The following is a 17,885-nucleotide window of genomic DNA, read 5'->3' as shown; positions in this document are numbered from 1 at the left end:
TATTACAGATAACAATCTCATTGTTTTCCTCCTATTGAGACTAAAAGACGGACGGCCTTCGCTGTATCACATGATTGAGGTGAGAAGGAATTTGAATGATGTCAGAGAGCGAAAGACACAGCCAGAATAGCGTAACCTGGGTAGCAAATAGGGTACAAAGGAAGCATAAGAACGAGGACGATAAGTGGTATATGAGACGCTTTTTGTTGTGGGAACATTCACTTTTATGTTTACTCTTTTAATAAATAACAATAAAATGTCAAATGTTCATATCTATATAGTCATCACTACTGTTATGGGTTATTGAATTAACCAGGAAGCCGGTTTAACTGATGCCTCAACCCAATTACAGACAAATGCATCCGCAGTCTGGAGTCATGTCTCGGTTCCTAATGTCAACTGTCTGCTAAAGTTGTGTCAGGAGTTCAACCGGCCAGAGGCCTGAATTGACATAACATCCAATAAACTACTAATTCAAACTCTAAGCAGCTTAAACAATGAGGTAGACAGCAAGGAAAGAGAACTGCTCTCTCATACAAAGCAGATGACGACAGTTGAGAGATTAGCTACAGTATGTCTGCATTACCAATGAATTGCAAAAGCTACAAAACAAAACTCTTTCTTGATAAATAATTTGGAATTGGGGGAAAAAATTAGAACTATAACAAGAACATGGAGAGTACACTGTCTGCCTGTTTGCTCTTGTAACAATAGGTGTGTCTGATCCAAACATATATGCCTGATACAAAAAATACTAATAGCAAAATATACAAAAGCATGCAGGCCTGACATTTGGAGGAGCAGATTACAGATAGAAATAAAGCATAAACAATTTAAGCACCTTTTTTTTCCAGTGTTGTTGCTTATTACCTTTATGTGAAATGTATTTTTATAAACTAGATAGAGCATGTACCATGTGTTTATCATGTTTGAGGTACGACTTCAGATGACTACGTCTATTTTAGTCTATCTCTTGCAATTCGGCCTCGTCAGCCATGGTAAATAACAAGTGAGCCAGCCTGGTGGTGGTGGAAACCCCCGGGCCCGGTTCCAACATAGTTCAGCCTCATCGAACCCTGGGCCTGTTCCAAATTGATGCTAATATGGTCTGGGCTTCTACGGTAGTGTCAAATAAGCTTTATTGATACCAGGGATTTACATTTCTTTCTCTGTGTGTAAGACCATAACATGCAAAAAAAAAGGTTTGTGAAAGGGCATGTGTATGAGTGCGTTTTGTTTATTAGTATGTCCATGCATGGGCATGCTCAAATGTATGTGTGTAGTGTAAGCATCATTCCCTGTGGGTGTGTTTGGTATTTTGCTATGCTCACATTTATATCTGTCTATGTTTTCCCTTTCCCTTCCTGCTGATGCCATCAGTACACACTTGGTGACTGATGACAGTCGTTGCCACAGTCTGATGCTCTGCTGCTTAATGTCCTTTTTGTTTATTAATTAACTGCAGGACATATATGCTGAGAGACACCTATTGATTCCACTGCTGCATTAATTGATTTTGTGCTTCACTAATCATATTGTTGCTGAAAGATTATTGTTAGGCCTCTGTGCTCTCTTTGTGTGTTACTTTGGTATTGTTGTTTTTTGCGGGTGAAGTGTTGATAATATTGAACAGATATCTTTCTTTGTGTTATTTTTAATTATCTCATAGCATATAGAGAATAAGACTGGGGGGCAAAAGGGGAAGTCACAAGCAAGACAATCAAGGCCTAAGTCTAAACTTTAGTAGAGTATTTAATATAATTCATTATTTACCAATATGTATATCATATCATTTGTAAATGTAAACACCACGAGAATAGTTTGTAGTATATGTTTAAAAAAAAAATTGAGGACAAGTGCCACTGGAGTTGCGTATTTGTTACCCAAATGAGAAACATTAGCTGTCATTTAAAATAAATAAACACATGGGAATAAGTAAACCTTTGTTACATTGTAGAAAATAGGCAGCACAACTCTGACAGCTAAGAAAAGCAGAGTGTCCTCTGATCCAAAACACACCTCTTATATGATTGAAACAAACAGATTCCAGTGTTTGTGCGTATCTGACTGCCAGAGGTTCCCTAGTGTGTCTGACCGGGGGTTACAGTGTAACCAAAGCGTCTGTCTCCTGCTCACCACCCAGATCAGCCCGTTCAGCTTGACTGGGCCCAGTTGTCTTGGTTTCATACTGACGACTGTCTGGGAAAGGTCTGTCTGGGGTTCAAGTACATTAAAGTCATCCGCTCCCCTCCCACTGAGCACCAACACAGATGGCTCCAGATGCAGCTGGCACAGCATGGAGCAGCACCTGACAGTGCTCACTCACTCAGACACACACAAATATGCACATGTATAAACACATGCATACACATAAACACGTGCACAAACTCAGGTGCACAAAGGTACGGACACATCTGCTCACTAACTGTACCTAAATGCAAGTAAAATTACCCACACACACAATAATGGGAGCGCATACACTCACAACTATAAATACATAGACATTCACTCACAGCAGGAACATATGCTGCCACGCATCTACAAATCCTCACAGTAGCGCACATACGAATAAGCAATTAAAGACCTAGATTACCGAATGGCGCACACACACATTCAAATGTAAACCCACACATATTGTGCTCACTTTCAAACATATGCCAGGGCATGCCGGTGTGCACATGAGCACAGTGCAGAAAGCCCTTCATCTCTGCAGGAGCGAGCAGGAGAGAGGGGAGCAGGACAGCTGAGAGAAGTCAAATTGAGCAGCCTCACCATTTGTAACACAGAGAAAGAGATGTAAATTAAGGACAATGTGTTCTATTGTACTGCAGAAGACGCTATAGTTATTAGGCCTTTGTGTTCGAATAGGGGTTTTACACAGACCCACTCAACGATAGGGGATTGCATTGCCAGGCAGTTGCACATGATGATAAATTAAACACAGCTGATTTTTGGCCAGTGAAAGAAACATGCCTCTTTTAAAGGTATTTCCTCCTTAGTAAAAGCCATTTTAGCAGAGTTGAATTGCCAGTTTCAGGTGATACAGGATATCCTTACACAGCAGATGATAACAAGGTTTTACAGAGATGCAGCTAAATTATGATAATCCAGATGTGATACACAAATATTATTTGACAAATTTAACAACTATGTTTACATTCAGGAATGCAGGGCAACATCATAGGGCAGCATACATTTGCATGAAATGATAGATCCCAGTGACCTGCTGGTGCGAAACAAAATGGGAAGATTGTTCTTTCCCCAAAATTGAAATACCACTCAGACATGTGTCGTTATTTAACTATTCTGTCTATCAGCAATGAAGTCGTTGGGATTAAACTTGTATTTAATCATGCAACTGACACATATCATTGTAACGCTTAGACAGCTTGGACTTGGAGAGTTTAATAGACTGGAGAGACTGGATTCTTAGATACACTCCTCGTCTCCTCAACTATTCTCAGCTAACTAAGGTCACAGATAAAGGCAGGGGACATCAGCCGTCACAGGTGAGCCAAACATTCAACCTGTGATGATAGTGCAGTTTTCATTTTTTCAACAGCTGTATTATTATAGCATTAAAGTGTTCAGTACAAATAAAGTAACTACGGAACTTGGATATTGTGATGATTTTTGCTGCCAATGTGGAACAAAGCATTTATGTGAAGCAAATAATGCCTTGTACATTGTGTGTTACACATAATAAATAATAAATAAACAATACTAAGTCGTTACTTAGTTACACATAACCTTTAAATATATATGTTATTAAATATATGAGGTGTATTACGCATTTGCCTCAGCGGTGTTGGTCGGGACGACCTTAGCCAGTGGGAAAAACACATGGACTCACATGCACTAAAACAGAGAAGCCCTGATTACAACACGCACACATAGTAATATTGGGACTGGTTATGGACATGAAACTGTATTGTATTGCAAATGCACTTTATTTATATATTGTTGTATTTTTTAGCACTTAATTAACCTGTCGTTTTATGATGTAATCATGTGCAATGCCACTTTTTATATTTAGTAGGTGAAGTTACATTTAATAAGAGTAAAACTCACAGGCACAGAGGGCAGCTCAGGGGTCCTTCAGGTGAAACGCACTTAACGCAATGTTAAAGGTAAGCTAATGTGATCACGAGGAGTTGTGTAAAAGTATTGACACGATATATATATATATATATATGTATGTATTTATTATGAAACTGTAACAAACTAGCGCTAATGCATATCATATGCATTTATATGTTTTATCGTAGATTTGCCAGTTTAATGTCGAGCGTCTAATGTGCGTCACCTGCTAGTTTAATTGCACCTAGAGTGTAACCACCTTTAGCTATATCGTGAGTTGTGCATATGTGCTGAATGGTATCAGGTAATGTTTTTAGCGGGTTAGTTGTTGTGTTTGTATAAGACCAGAATGTAAACGAATGTTAATTCCGATAAATCACTCATTAGACAGTGCCGAGTGTCTGCAGCCTCGTGCAGTGATGTGCTTGTACGTTTGGACTGTATGTAACGGAATGAACGAACAAAATAAAAGATTTGGTTTTAAACTTATGCACGCCTGGAAGTCCCTTTTTTAATGTCCAAGTGTGCTACACATGCTAGATTCCCTGCTCACAATGACATTACTCCACTAAATCTTTACATATCAACGACTTTTTCTTTTTCATAGATCACATTGTAGTCGCTTATATCACAGCTTTACTCAAACCTCCAGCTGCATAATTTTACTGCAGATATCTCATTGTGATGTTTTTAAAATATCTTTAAAAGTTGTATTCACTCTGCATAATATAATAACAACTTCTTAACTTTAAAACCTTATTTTCCCAGCAGTACCCCTCACTCTGGCTTTCAGCCATGCTAATTTTTCATCTACATCATTGAGTTTTAATTAACACTACAAGGATTCAGTGTCCTCATATGACATCACTCGGAGCACAAATTCAACCTCATTAGCTCTCAATATCTCTTAAACCAAGCAAAATTGTGTAATGCTGCACCCGGTTTTAGTGTTATAAGAATGATGATGTACATAATGAATTGACTTGTTGTTCAAGCAGCTATCCCCTAAACTATGCTGCTAAGACCCTTGACTATCCCTTTGGCTACTTTGTTATTAATAAGACTGAGACATAAGGAGGCACACCATCCCTTTACATCAGCTTTTCCAGTAGCTTGACTCTCTTTTCTGTTTTACTAAAAAGCCAAACTCAGAGAGCTCTTTGCTGAATACATTTTACAATGCATTACAGGTCGTATCAGTTTGTCCTTTGTACCATCTTCTTTTTTACCTACCTCTTTATCCTCTAACTTGTATGATTTTCTGCAGTCTGATTCATCTCCCCTCGGCTCCATAGAGAGCCATTGAACTGTCTCAGAACTAGTTCTAATACATTTACACCATTACAAAGTGTCAGGCAACTTCTCCTTCAATTGCTGCTTGCCTTCTGCGTGACAGCTGGAATTAAAGTGGTTACACTACAAATGTTACATCAGCCACTTAGAGAGAAAATGCATTGTACTTGTTACAAGACCAGGGCACATTTACAGCCTACTGCTGTACTGCAATATTCTGTTAAAGAATTGCCTATTGTTGAACAGAGATGTCTGCTGGCTCTGTGTGCGCTGGAAATGCCACTGCTTCATTAAATGAACTGCAGTCAACATATTAAGTTCAGTCCCGTTTGAATTCTTGGCACATTCAAGATATTTGGAGAGTGAAGCCCTATAGCTGCCGGTGTTACAGTCATGTCTTTAGGTGATCTATTAAATGTTATAATTCAAAACAAGCTCTTTATGGATTGCTTATGATGCATGCTTAGCTCATGATTGACCTGACCTTTTACAGACCGTCGTTCTTTGGAAAAACATCAGCCTTAACCTTTTTTAGCTGGATTACCCTGCCAGCGTCTCTGTATATGTGTGTGTGTATGAACATGCATGTATTAGTCGTAAAATCCATCTAACAACGCCTGCCTCAAATGCTTTTATATGGTTTGCGTCGATGACAAAAAATAATACATTACTGATTGATTGATCAATCGCGTCTGAAAGGGTATGAGTAAGTGTGTGTGTGTGTGTGTGTGTGTGTGTGTGTGTGTGTGTGTGTGTGTGTGTGTGTGTGTGTGTGCCATGGCTTGATGCAGAATAGAGATTGATGGAGGCTTGCCGTGAGGAGGATGCTCAGTTATCTCCTTGTAATTAAAATCCACCTCATAAAGATTATTGACTCCCCCACCACACAAACCAGCATGCTCCCGCGCTTGGCAGGGTTTGCAAAGCGCTTCTTAAAAAATGAAAAATAGCATATTAAGCAGCACATATTTCCCATTTATGCGGAACATTTAGATGTGGTTAAGTTATCGTAATGTGCAATAAAACCTAGATGTGAAATTTGTAATCCACTTTGGAAAATTGCTTACTATATTGCTTTAACATCCCCTGAAAGAGCTTTTGAGATGTGTGTGCCAGGTTTATTGTACGCTATAATTTAAAAGTCCTCAATGCAGGCAGTAAATATAAATGTATTAGTGGCAGGTTTAAATAGGCAGACTTGAGGTAGCATGAGTGAGTGGATGCTTGAGTGTTTTCTGTATGCGAGTACATACTGTGTGTTTGTGTGTGTCTTTGATAAATGTCAACTATGAATGTGCTTTCTCTGCTCAACAAACCACAGAGACAGGTGAGAGGGTGTTTGTGGGGTAACTGTCTCAAGACAGCGATGTAAATCTACTCTTTGCTCAGAATGAAACCAAAATAATAAGATGTGAATATTAAGACTTTTAACGTGTCTTATTGGGAGTCAGTATTTTTTAAATATTGTTTTGTCTGTGGTAGACTGGGGACTAGTTTCTTCCTCACCCCAGCACTTTTGAAAGGGCACAACCACTTGTGATACTTAGTTGTGTTATTCGAGCATGACAACATCATTTGTTTGTGTTTTTTTAACAGTCCCTAGTAAAAATGATCATGGACCTACAATGAGAATCTGGCTACACATTGGAGATGGTCAGAAACATGTGACCAGCATACCAATAGATCATAATTTGGCTTCTTTTACTTCTAATTGTTCAGATTAAAATGCATAAAATAAGTGGCAAGGTGACATTGTATGTATTTCTGATGTATCTGTTGGAACATTTCGTCCCTTTGGTTCATATCTCCAGCAGGTGCAGAGCTGCTTCTCTTGGGACAGATCCTCTGTGTGTCCTGGGTTAGTGATTACCCTGGCCTCAAAAGCTCTGGACCCCACAGCCTGTTCCACCGGCTGGCAGGAAGGTGTGTATCAGAATGACTGGACACATGTGTTCAGACTTTTCAGGTCTAAAGTAGATGACAGACCCAAGGTTTTCCCAGTAAATGAGTTTGAGCTGCATATGCATATATTTTTAAATGGTCTGCACTTTAGCACAGACAGCTGAAATGTGCACTGCTTTCTGGTTTAAAGTCTGAAGTATGTAGCGCTTGAACACCTCATCGATGATGTGATAAAAGCATAACTTATTAGCATCAGAATCTTTAATGATCACCTCATCGAATACAGTTAAACAAACTTTCTTTTAATTAAAGTTCCATTGGATTCAGCTTAATATAAACAATTCTGTTGCAGGGGGGTCTTGGGGAACATTTATGAGATTATACCTCATCTGATCTGCTTTGAAATCTTGCCTAAAATACATTTTCATTTTATGCAGGTGTATGATGCCGCCTGTGGAACCTAGCATGTGATGGCCCTCAATACAAGTGAGTAGACTGTCCACTATCCCATGTTCATATCTCTCTGGTTAATTGTTTTTGGGGGCAACGAGAGTGCGTCACCATAGGCAAACCAGGGAAATTCATGTTTTGTGTCTTATTTCTCGCCCCTTTTCCCACCACACTCGCTTCTCATCTCTCCAAATGATGTCTTGCTCCTCCTCAAAGCCCCTCCTCACTCACTTTTTCACTCATCAAACCATCATTCACTTCAGAGGGAGGCATCATTAATGCACAGTAGGACACAGCAGCTTGATGTGTGCTAATTATATTGTGTGTTTTACACGCTGGATGACTTTTGCTTAGTCAGTGATGAGCTCAGTCTCTGGTAATTGTTTTTTGGATGTGATGAGTTTATAAAAGCCTGTGTGTGTCAGTATGTCATTCTGTGAGTGTGTGTGTGTGTCAGTATGTCAGTCAGTGTGCGTGTGTGTACTTATGCATGGTGAGGGCATGCAGATCCTCTGCCTATGTGTACTTGCATTAAAGCTGTGTGCATACATGTATACATCATACACTGTTTTTATAAGGAGCCAGAAAGACAAGATTATTCCACTGCTCCACACATCACACGCTTTAGTGAACTTAAAAGTGATTACCAAACAGTCAAAATCTCAAGATCATTCTGACACATTAAAACGGCATGCAACTTTAAACTCATCAATCCCCACACAACTTTGACATGCACCGTCAACCATGGCACGGCACTCCATGACTTGCATACATTCTCCACAACCCATGTGATCCTTTTAGCACTGTACATCAGTTAGTACTTTTGCTAGAAGTGCTGTTGAGCCTCTGGCTAATCATGCTGATTGAAGGTGTCCTTTGGCTCACCTGGGGGCTTTCAATCCTATTAGGCCAACCGTCCTGAGCCTAGCGCAACCAGCAGCCGCTCGTGTTTGATCACTGGTGCTTAGAGCCCACACTTGTCCTCTTATGTTGGTATTAAGGTATGGAGGAGAGGAGCGGCAGGGTGTGGTTTGGTGGGGGGGTTAAAATGTGATCTCCTTAACTCTCTAGGGGGGCAGAGGGGAGTTTGGTGCCTCACCTCCCTCACTGACACTCCTCTGCTCTTCCAACTGGAGCTGGTCTTTAAACTTCTGATGTTAGTTGAAAGGCGGAACACGGCAAGTGGTTTCCAAGCAAAAAGGAAAGAGATGGAGGGAAGAAAAGATTGAGAGGGGGGGCTAAGAAGAGAAGTTTGACTGTGTAAGTTGTGTTTTCATCTGTAAAGAAATATTTGAGAGTGTAGGTTGTTTAGAAGATTCCTCAACTTTATCACATCCGTCTTTTTCTTTTTTCTTCTCTCTTTTCTTAATTTCTCTTGTTCTTTCTCTGTGTCAGTCTATGGAAGTATGGAAGGTATGCCACCTCTTTGGAACACACCTGGTCCCACAAGGCCTGTCACCTCTTTCTGCCCTATTTTTCTCACATTCTCTACCTTCCCCCATTACTCCCTCTCCCAACCTTCCTCCTGGCTGCTATTCTTCCTCACTGCACACCCATCACTAGATCTCTCCTGTGGCTCTCCTTTTTCCTCCCCTTTTGCTCCTCCTTCTCCTTCTTCCTCCCGCTTCTCCTTTTTCCTCCCCCTTCTCCTTCTTCCTCCCCTGGCCACGAGCGCCCAGGAAGAGCCATGTGTTTCCAAAGTGGACTGGATGGGAAATCGAAGCAGGGCTTCTGTGTTTATCAAGCCACAGCTCCGTCACCTTGCTCCTACTCCCGTCTGGAGGCCCCGGCAAATTGGTGACAGCAGCAACAACCCTGCAGCACACATGCCCCTTCTTTTCCCCTGTGTGCATGTCCACACACACACACACACACACACACACACACACACACACACACACACACACACACACACACACACACACACACACACACACAGCACCTTGGCCTGTTTAGTTTTATTGCTGGTGTCAGGTGAGGAGGTGGAGGTAAGAGTGCTGTCTAATGTTCACCTCACACACACACGCACACACACACACACACACACAGTCATTTCCACCCCTGCCGACACCTTGGCTAACAAGACCTGTGAACCGCTGTGACAGAACTCGGAGTCTTGTCAGAGTCCCAGTCATTTAATGCCAAGACCCGGCCTCAGCTCTAACCCAACAGGGTTTCTGTATGCACACCAAACCACAATAGGCCACACAGTGATATACTGAACATGAGTCTACTGAATAGTACTCCTCCAGGTTCATACTGTTTAGGTTATTACTTTACCAGTCAGAAATCTAAGGAATGATTTCTATTCACTACTTGCATAGAGTAATAGTAGAGTTATCTGAAGTGGAGTAAATGTGTGTCTAATGTGACATGGTTCAGTTCAACATCAGACATGACTTATGTTAATCCTCCTTTCTGTCTACTTTCCTTTGTTACATTATAGTTATGTATCTGTATATCTGCTTTATGCACAGGCATCTTTATCGGAAGAATCTGATAGTCTTGAGTCATTACAAGTAGTTTTGCATGGACCAGTGCTCCTTTTGTTGTATTGCGTAAAGAATGTTTGCTCCTCAATGCCTTTTTTTCAGTGCCTCCCTATTTTCTCTGCTCTTATCACAAGTGGAGGAGAAAGGAGAGTTGACTGGGGTTAGAGCCCTGCACGGCCTGGCTACCTTGGAAATGAACTGTACAAACAACGTATGGCCATTGTGCCTAAGCGCTTACAATGATGCCATTTAAGAGAGTATTGATCCTCCCAGTGCAGGGTCAATCATTGGATCAATGGTGTGTGGGCTGGTTGGCTTGAAGGCTGGTTGACTGCATGAATGAATGGATGGTTGGATAATGGATGATGGGGTGATGGATATGGATTGATTCAGGGTGGATATGAAGACTGATGTGTGTGGAGACGGCAGTGTCAGGTCTGTCCAAACATGAACTTGTTTAGGTCTAAAGGTTTCCGTTGTCTATAACGTGAGATTATGTCCTGGTGTCTTGTACAACTGTCTAACATCACCAATATTTAACACCAACCTGCTTTATGCACAGGCATTTTTTTATCTGAAGCATCTAATAGTCTTGAGTCATTATGTAGTTGTGCATGGACCACTTTTCAAGATTTGCTGGTCAAGGCCTTCTTTCAGTGCAGTGTTTCAGAGTATACCTGTCAAACATTGCCAATATTCAACACACTGGAATGAACCCTTAGCTAATTCTATGTTTCTCATAATCAAATAAATGTATCTATTTTATGCAACAACAAACATATTGTGTGTTACTTGGTTATAACTTTTTTAGACTTTGCTGTATTGTTACTGAGGAGGGCATACCCTTACAGTACATCCAATATGTATGTGAGCTAAGTACCTACTTTTACTTAGATATTTACAAGCCGAGGTTGACATCCCTCAAGGAGTAACACTGCATAAATAAAGCTGTATTTTGGCATAGAAGGGGGTAAAGTAAAGATATAAATTAAAAAGAGTCATTGTCATTAGCATGTTCTTGGTGGATTATTATTGATGTGTTTACACCAGGGTTGATTGACCTAGTTACCCAGCCCTTGGCAGCACAACATGGAACAATGCAACACAAGGGAGAGGTGTAGATGCCTTTATTATTCTTACATGTGAGACACATGTGAGTGAACACACACACATAAACGCACAGAAAGCAATGATCATCAGGGGCTCACAGAGGTCGTGCCTCATGACAAAAGAGAGAGGGAGAGAGCTTATTTAAAATTCTGTAAGAGATGTCAATTGTGCCCTCCGCATATTTCTATGGAAAATGTGTAAATAGATCATTTGTAAATAGCTTCTCTCTTGCCAATCACCCTGTCTGCTCTCTGCACCGCAGCATTAAAAATGGATCCTTAGCCGCACTAGGGTGAAATGCTAACATCGCTGCCAAATGACTGATTAAAAAGAAAAACCTTTAATCTTTGCTTAAAAGTGTCTACTAGCTTGGCATGCCTTTCCCCTGTGCTCCTCTATCTTCCAAGGCTGTAAAAAGAAGGAGGGGGTCGCCGTGGGGGAAACGGGGTCACGCTTCATGTAGAGTCAGCGCTGTACACTGATATAGCTTTAGAGGTGAGGGATTTCACTAAGAGCAGATCTAGGAGTTAACATGCATTGCTCTTCTCTGAATGTAACCTTAAGACAAAGGTTAAAAACACATTTGAGCATTTCACAAGAGGGGGTGAATGTGTTGGCACTCCTTCTAATGACTTGCAAAAAAAGCAGCTAAGTTTATCTATCCTGCCAGGCGAGTAAAGAACAATCAGCAGATAGTTTGACATGCTTTCAGATTTGTCAGTTGCAAATAAATATAAATTGAAACTCTCTTTCTCTTAATGATGTTTAAATAGTGACGTGGCAACTGAAAAGTCATGAAATAAAGAAACCTGAGCAAAAGATGTAAAAAAGAAGACGCAAAAGGGCATCGAAGTGTTGATCGGAGGTGATGAGAGGTGTGTTTGTGTTTCAGAGGGGAACAGGGGCCGTGCTCACTCAGAAACTGAAGCTTGATTCAGAGACCTTGTCAGCGATCCCCTCCCAACGCAGTGAAAGAAAACACAGTGAAAGTAAGATAAACATACCTCCTCTTTCTTGCTCTATAGCCCTATTATTGACATACTGTATAACTCAATCTGTGACTCGCTCTCTAACTCAACAGCCCCCTAACTCTTGCAGTGGATCTCTCCTGATTGATATCTTCCTCCATGCCTGCCTTGTTGACATCCTCATTCCCACACATGCATTGTTTGCTTCTCAAATCCTCTTTCATTCATTGTTTCAGTTTCTTTAAAACATGCTGTAAAATAACATAGTATACTATAAGAAGTTGCACTTGAGTAAACGGCACAACCCTCAAAGCATTAAGTGGAGAATATATTCACTCACCTCTGAATATCAGTGAAGACCACTCAACTGTCACCCAGAGCCACACACACACACAAGCTCCCGCCCCTCCCTGTCTCTCTGTCATTCAGGTGTTTACTGTCATTCATACTCAGGGTTTTTGTATAATCCTCTCACCACACCTGAGCGCTCCCCACTCAGTGTCACTGGATTTACTCCCCCTCTCTCCCTTCCCCTCTCCTCCAGTGCACAGCCTTTTTCATTTTGCATCACAGCCATTCTTTTACACACGTTGTCATTTCTTATGTAAATAACCGTAGATAAAAAGACAGTAACAGACATTTTAAGATGTACACACACACCGCTAGGCGCGTATGTTTTCAGTCATCCCCTCTCATCAGCCAGTTTGTTTGTAGAGGTGTCTTTGCCTGTAGCCATAAATTAGGGGTTGTGATTTAACTCATTGAGACAACAGAGAAAGACAACGAAAACATGAATAAAACAAATGATGTGGAGAAGGTGAGGGAGACAGCGAGAAGAGGAGGGTGAACTGAAGGCAGAAATGGGCCAGTATGTATTTCTGCTCTACTTTCACTTGGGGAAGGCTTCATTAAGAAGTCTGTTTCCAGAGCATAGTGGAATGTATCCGGGTGCACGTGCGTGTTCATGTGTGCACAGAATCGTGCGTATATGTTCATAGGTTAACGATCATTTTGATGCACACGCATACATGCATGCTCGTAAAAAAATGTGTGTGTTCATTGAGAAAGGGTCTCTTAAATTATTTACTCCCAGAACTATCTAATTGGAATCAAGTTTTTAAATGGGGTCAAATGTTGTGGTGCAGTCTCATGCAGCTTTTCTCTTGCCCTAAGTCTGTATCATTATATCTGGTGCTACAGTGCTGTTGTTTCATTGGACTTGAACATCTAAATGCTGTATTTGATGATTGACTCTGGCTCTGCTCTCAGGCTGAAGCAGAGGAGGAAATGTTACGGCGTTTGTCTGTTTTCTCATGGCTGTTACATAGAAAACATTCTAGAAGAGATCGGGTTAGTTGTAAACATCAAACAGAGGTGTGCACACTTACACACACACACACACCCACATACCCACACCCACACCCACAGAGCCTAAGGCAGCGCACAGAGCTGGTATTAGATTTAAGCCCCCTAATAAAGCCAATTAGAATTACACTGTGCACTGATGAAGGCAACCTAACAAGGGCATTTCTCTCTCACACACACACACACACACACACACACACACACACACACACACACACACACACAACAATAGACTGTAGTTGATTTATGGTAACGGTGTCAAATGTATTTTCCTTATTCAGACAATGGATACAGTAGGTACAGTAGCTAGTTACTTAGGTAAGTTAAAGTTAAATCAATTACTTAAAAATATAAGTCAAGAGCAAACATAAAACTATTAAGATTAGATTCATATTGGTTACCTTGTGTCCAGTAATGCACTCATTACTGCCCTTAGGTAAGACACTCTCTGCCTAGAAAAGTACACACTGACTAAATTGTATTAATCATGAAGGTTGCATGAACTCAACTTTAAGCTTTGTTGGCAAAGCAGAGGTTTGGATCAGAAGTGAATCTGTCAAGAGTTCATGAAAGCACATGGGTGCAGTTTATGCCATTTTCCATCCTTTTTATATAGGTAAATGCCTTCTATCAAATGTTGTCTGTTTTCCTGTCAATCTACTATTACATTACATTCAAATTGTCTCACAGTAGGAAGAACCTCAGCATATATTGTGTATCACCCAGACAGGAATCCAGACAGGTTCAGCTCAAGCTGCTTCATGGTCTGGAGAGACCAGAGAGCTCTGAGGAGCAGGAGAAAGAGGAAGAAAGTGAGATTGCAGAGGAAGAAGAAAGACCAAACAAAGATGAGGGAGATGGAGCGTGACACGATTCAGCATTTGCCATTGCCAGGTCTTCAACAGGGATGGACAGAAGAGGAAATGGCCACTCATCAATCAAATCTGGCCAGGGGGAATGGGAGAGAATGTAGCAGGACAGCAGGGCCGTGGGAGCTGAGGAGAGAACCATGCAGAAGAAGGGACAGTATTCGCTACTTTGCATCTTTAACCAGGTCCGATGGAGAGATGGAGTTTTAGCTGAGGCTCTAAAGGTGAGTGTTAATGTTGCTATCACAAACAAATAATCTAATTGCCTCAGTTTTTAGTTATGTTTAATGGTTGTCTTCAAAGAGAAGAAAGCTGGTTTTGCACATATTACATTTCAATTATTTTTCTTTGCCCCCTGTGTGTACAATTCAAAGATCATTTTCACTTTTATTAGACTGAAAATAGTTGATGGAAACATCTGGATGACCCGCTGATGTCACTGGGCTGCTGGCCCTCTTTGTTACACTAGTACTATGAATATCCACTCTCCAACCTGCCTCAGAGAGCTAAGTGCTTGTGTTCTTCAAGAGGCATTATTAAATCACTTTGGCCGGGATTAAAGAAGCAAGTATACATTAACTGGTTGGCAGGCTTGAGGTGTGACTTTAATAATGGAATGCTGCAAGAAAAGTAATTTGCAAACAGTAAACAGTTAACAATGACATTTAAAAACCTTTATATTCTCCAGGGACTGAACAAATGAAGAAATGGGAATTGTCTTCCAACAGAACATTGATATATAGTTTAAGTGTGTATATAATGTAATGTACTGAATTGGGTTTTTGCTCTTAATATATTACTTCATCAGAACGTGTCAGGGTTCAATATTATGTTAAAGCATCAGGTAATTTCACCAGCATCTAGTAATCGAATCCTCAGGACAAAGTAGGCTGTTTTCATATATATTCCTTTCTTGTCTTTATCTATTCAGGAGAGATCTGCACATTGATGGAATTTGTCCAAATAACTTCCCAGACATCCTGGGAGATGTACAGGTCCTGCTGATCAGAGTATGTTGTCCCTGCTCAAGGAAAAGACCACACACTTGTCTCAAGACTTGACTCGTCTCGCCATCTGAGATGGTTCAGAAGCCCCCCCACCCCCCCCCCCCCCCCCTTCCTGCTGCCCTGGACCAACACTTACTCCAACTCCTTCTCCTTGTGAATTATTGAGGTACCGTCCCACACACAGAAGAACGGTTTCCTGTCTTGGCACATATTGGACAAATCTATTGGAATACACAGTTCTATCCAACAGTGGACTTTTAAACGTTACTGGCTATTGAGTGTGCACTCTATTTTCTACCTGACAATGCTTTTTGTAGACCACATACAAAGCTAAATACTTTTCACTCCTAGGTGACTGACAAACAGCCTCTTTTGCTCCACAAGAGCTCTCCAAAACAGACTCCAGATCAGCCTTAATGGGCTCCACTCTACACCACACTGTGATTTGGCAAATATGCTCTTCTTACAAACAGCCTCAGTCAATGACACTCATGAACCTTGATCTTATCTGAAAGCATTAGACTTTGGACTTGAAGTCAAAGCCGCGTGCCGGAGCTGCAGAGGCCTTGAATCGGTACATTTCAGCAGAACTTGAGCGGGTTGAAAGTGTTTTTTTTATTTTACGTACTATCGAGCCACATTAATTTTGATACTAACAGTATGTTGTTTATTAAAGACAAACAGCCTCTAAGATCTTGGGCCCCTTGTAAAACATTTCACGGTGGAGTGTTATCATGGCTGCTCTGCAGTATGAGTCACATGAGCATGCTACTATAGCTCTTTTGAGTGTAAGAGAATTGGGCTCTCATGGAGATAATACTATTTGGTGAGGTCACTCAAAGTAAGTTGGATTATTACAGGAAACAGAATTTTCTTTGAATCTTCTTTGCTCTGTGTTTATATTCCTACATTAGTGTTGCAGTCTTTGCAAACTAGTTCTTCTTCGCCACAATGTAGAACACAACCATGTAGTAGTTCCTCTGACAAAAAGGACCTTTTGTCAATAAGATGTTATTGTGTGTGTTTGTTGGCAGTGCATGGTTTGACACATTCATCAAAAAGTAATACAATTACTTCTTAGTATTATTCATATTGATTTTAAATATGACTAGTTATTTTGTAAGATTTATTAAATCACTTTAAGCCCTGGTTTTGCATAACAAGGGTGTTAGGAGTCATGTTGACACATTGAATGGGTATGAAATTATCTTGGTTCGCTTTCTTCTCTGCTATTTTTTCACTGAGACAAAAAATAAATCTGAACATTAAAGCTATTTTTTCTGTGGTCACAGTGTTTAAAGGTAAAAGGTTTGATTTTGTGAACTTAAACAAAAGTATTTAAAAGGTATTGCATTGCTTATCCAGGAGGGTGATGAGGAAAAAACAAAAGTGCTTTTGAAGTGAGTCTGATGGCTTTTGTGATTACCAAACCCAACACTTACTTTATACAGCCATGCAATAGTGATGGCATTGAGACATCCGCCCTCACCTCACCGTCTCCTCACTCCCTATGGTTTGTTTTGGTGTGTGTGAGTAAGTGTTGGTTGTGTGTATCACGTCTTTGCCCTGCAAGACTCCTTCCGATCGATTCAAGGTGAGACTTGTCGATTAAACACCCTGAGCCGTGCTCTCTACCTAACCCCAGGGTGATTCAATCCCACCCCTTACACACACATGCACACACCCGTACACAAACACAAATACCCACCCGCTTCACCTGTCATCCATCAATATCTCCATCTGGGCCTCTATTGATCCCCTCTATCCTGCCTCTTCACCCCTTGCAGTACAACATCAGGGCCAGGACGTCCACACAGGTTTAATTTTTGACAGATTTACAATAAAGCTCAAGTTATTATTTAACTCTTCCGGCCGCAGTATGCTCTTTGATTTAGCACCCAGGGAGAGGATGAGTTACAGCCGACACGGAGAATCTGCCGGGGCTGGAATGGTAGGCCCCCGGTTCATAACTCAGCCGCCGAATGTGTAGTTAGTCAATCACTTGATCTGTAATCACAAATGCTGCCAGAAATTACATGAGTGATGAGCTGTAATAAAAGCACTTACTTTTCCTGCTCTGTCTCTTAAGTGTTATTGGCAGACCCCACTCTCCCAGGAGGCCGTGGCTGTGAAACCAAATCCCGATATAAACTGCCTCATTGGTCCCTGCCTCACGCTCTCTCCCCGGTGCGCTGTGACTGTGTGTCTGCGACTGTGTGTGTTTCTGTTGCTGGGTGTGTGTTATGTGTGTTAAGCAGAGTGCTCCCACTACAGTGTAATACAAAGCCCTTTTTGACAGTCTTTCTTCCACTCTTGGATTGCCTTGCTTCAGGACAAATGATCCTCTTT

At 41.1% G+C, this 17,885-nt stretch overlaps 1 long non-coding RNA gene across 1 annotated transcript; it reads left to right on the top strand.

The window, feature by feature from the left end:
• The first annotated feature begins 4,076 nt into the window (after positions 1-4,076).
• LOC117543973 lies at positions 4,077-16,834 on the top strand. Its single transcript, XR_004568621.1, has 5 exons — positions 4,077-4,130; positions 7,185-7,296; positions 7,713-7,761; positions 14,387-14,753; positions 15,461-16,834. It is a non-coding gene; the product is annotated as an uncharacterized LOC117543973 (long non-coding RNA).
• Positions 16,835-17,885: the final 1,051 nt, after the last annotated feature.

Source organism: Gymnodraco acuticeps, unplaced genomic scaffold, assembly GCF_902827175.1.
Source record: "Gymnodraco acuticeps unplaced genomic scaffold, fGymAcu1.1, whole genome shotgun sequence".
Taxonomy (NCBI): Eukaryota; Metazoa; Chordata; class Actinopteri; order Perciformes; family Bathydraconidae; genus Gymnodraco; species Gymnodraco acuticeps.
Note: the sequence above shows the minus strand (reverse complement) of the source record. Positions and strands in the feature narration are given on the sequence as shown.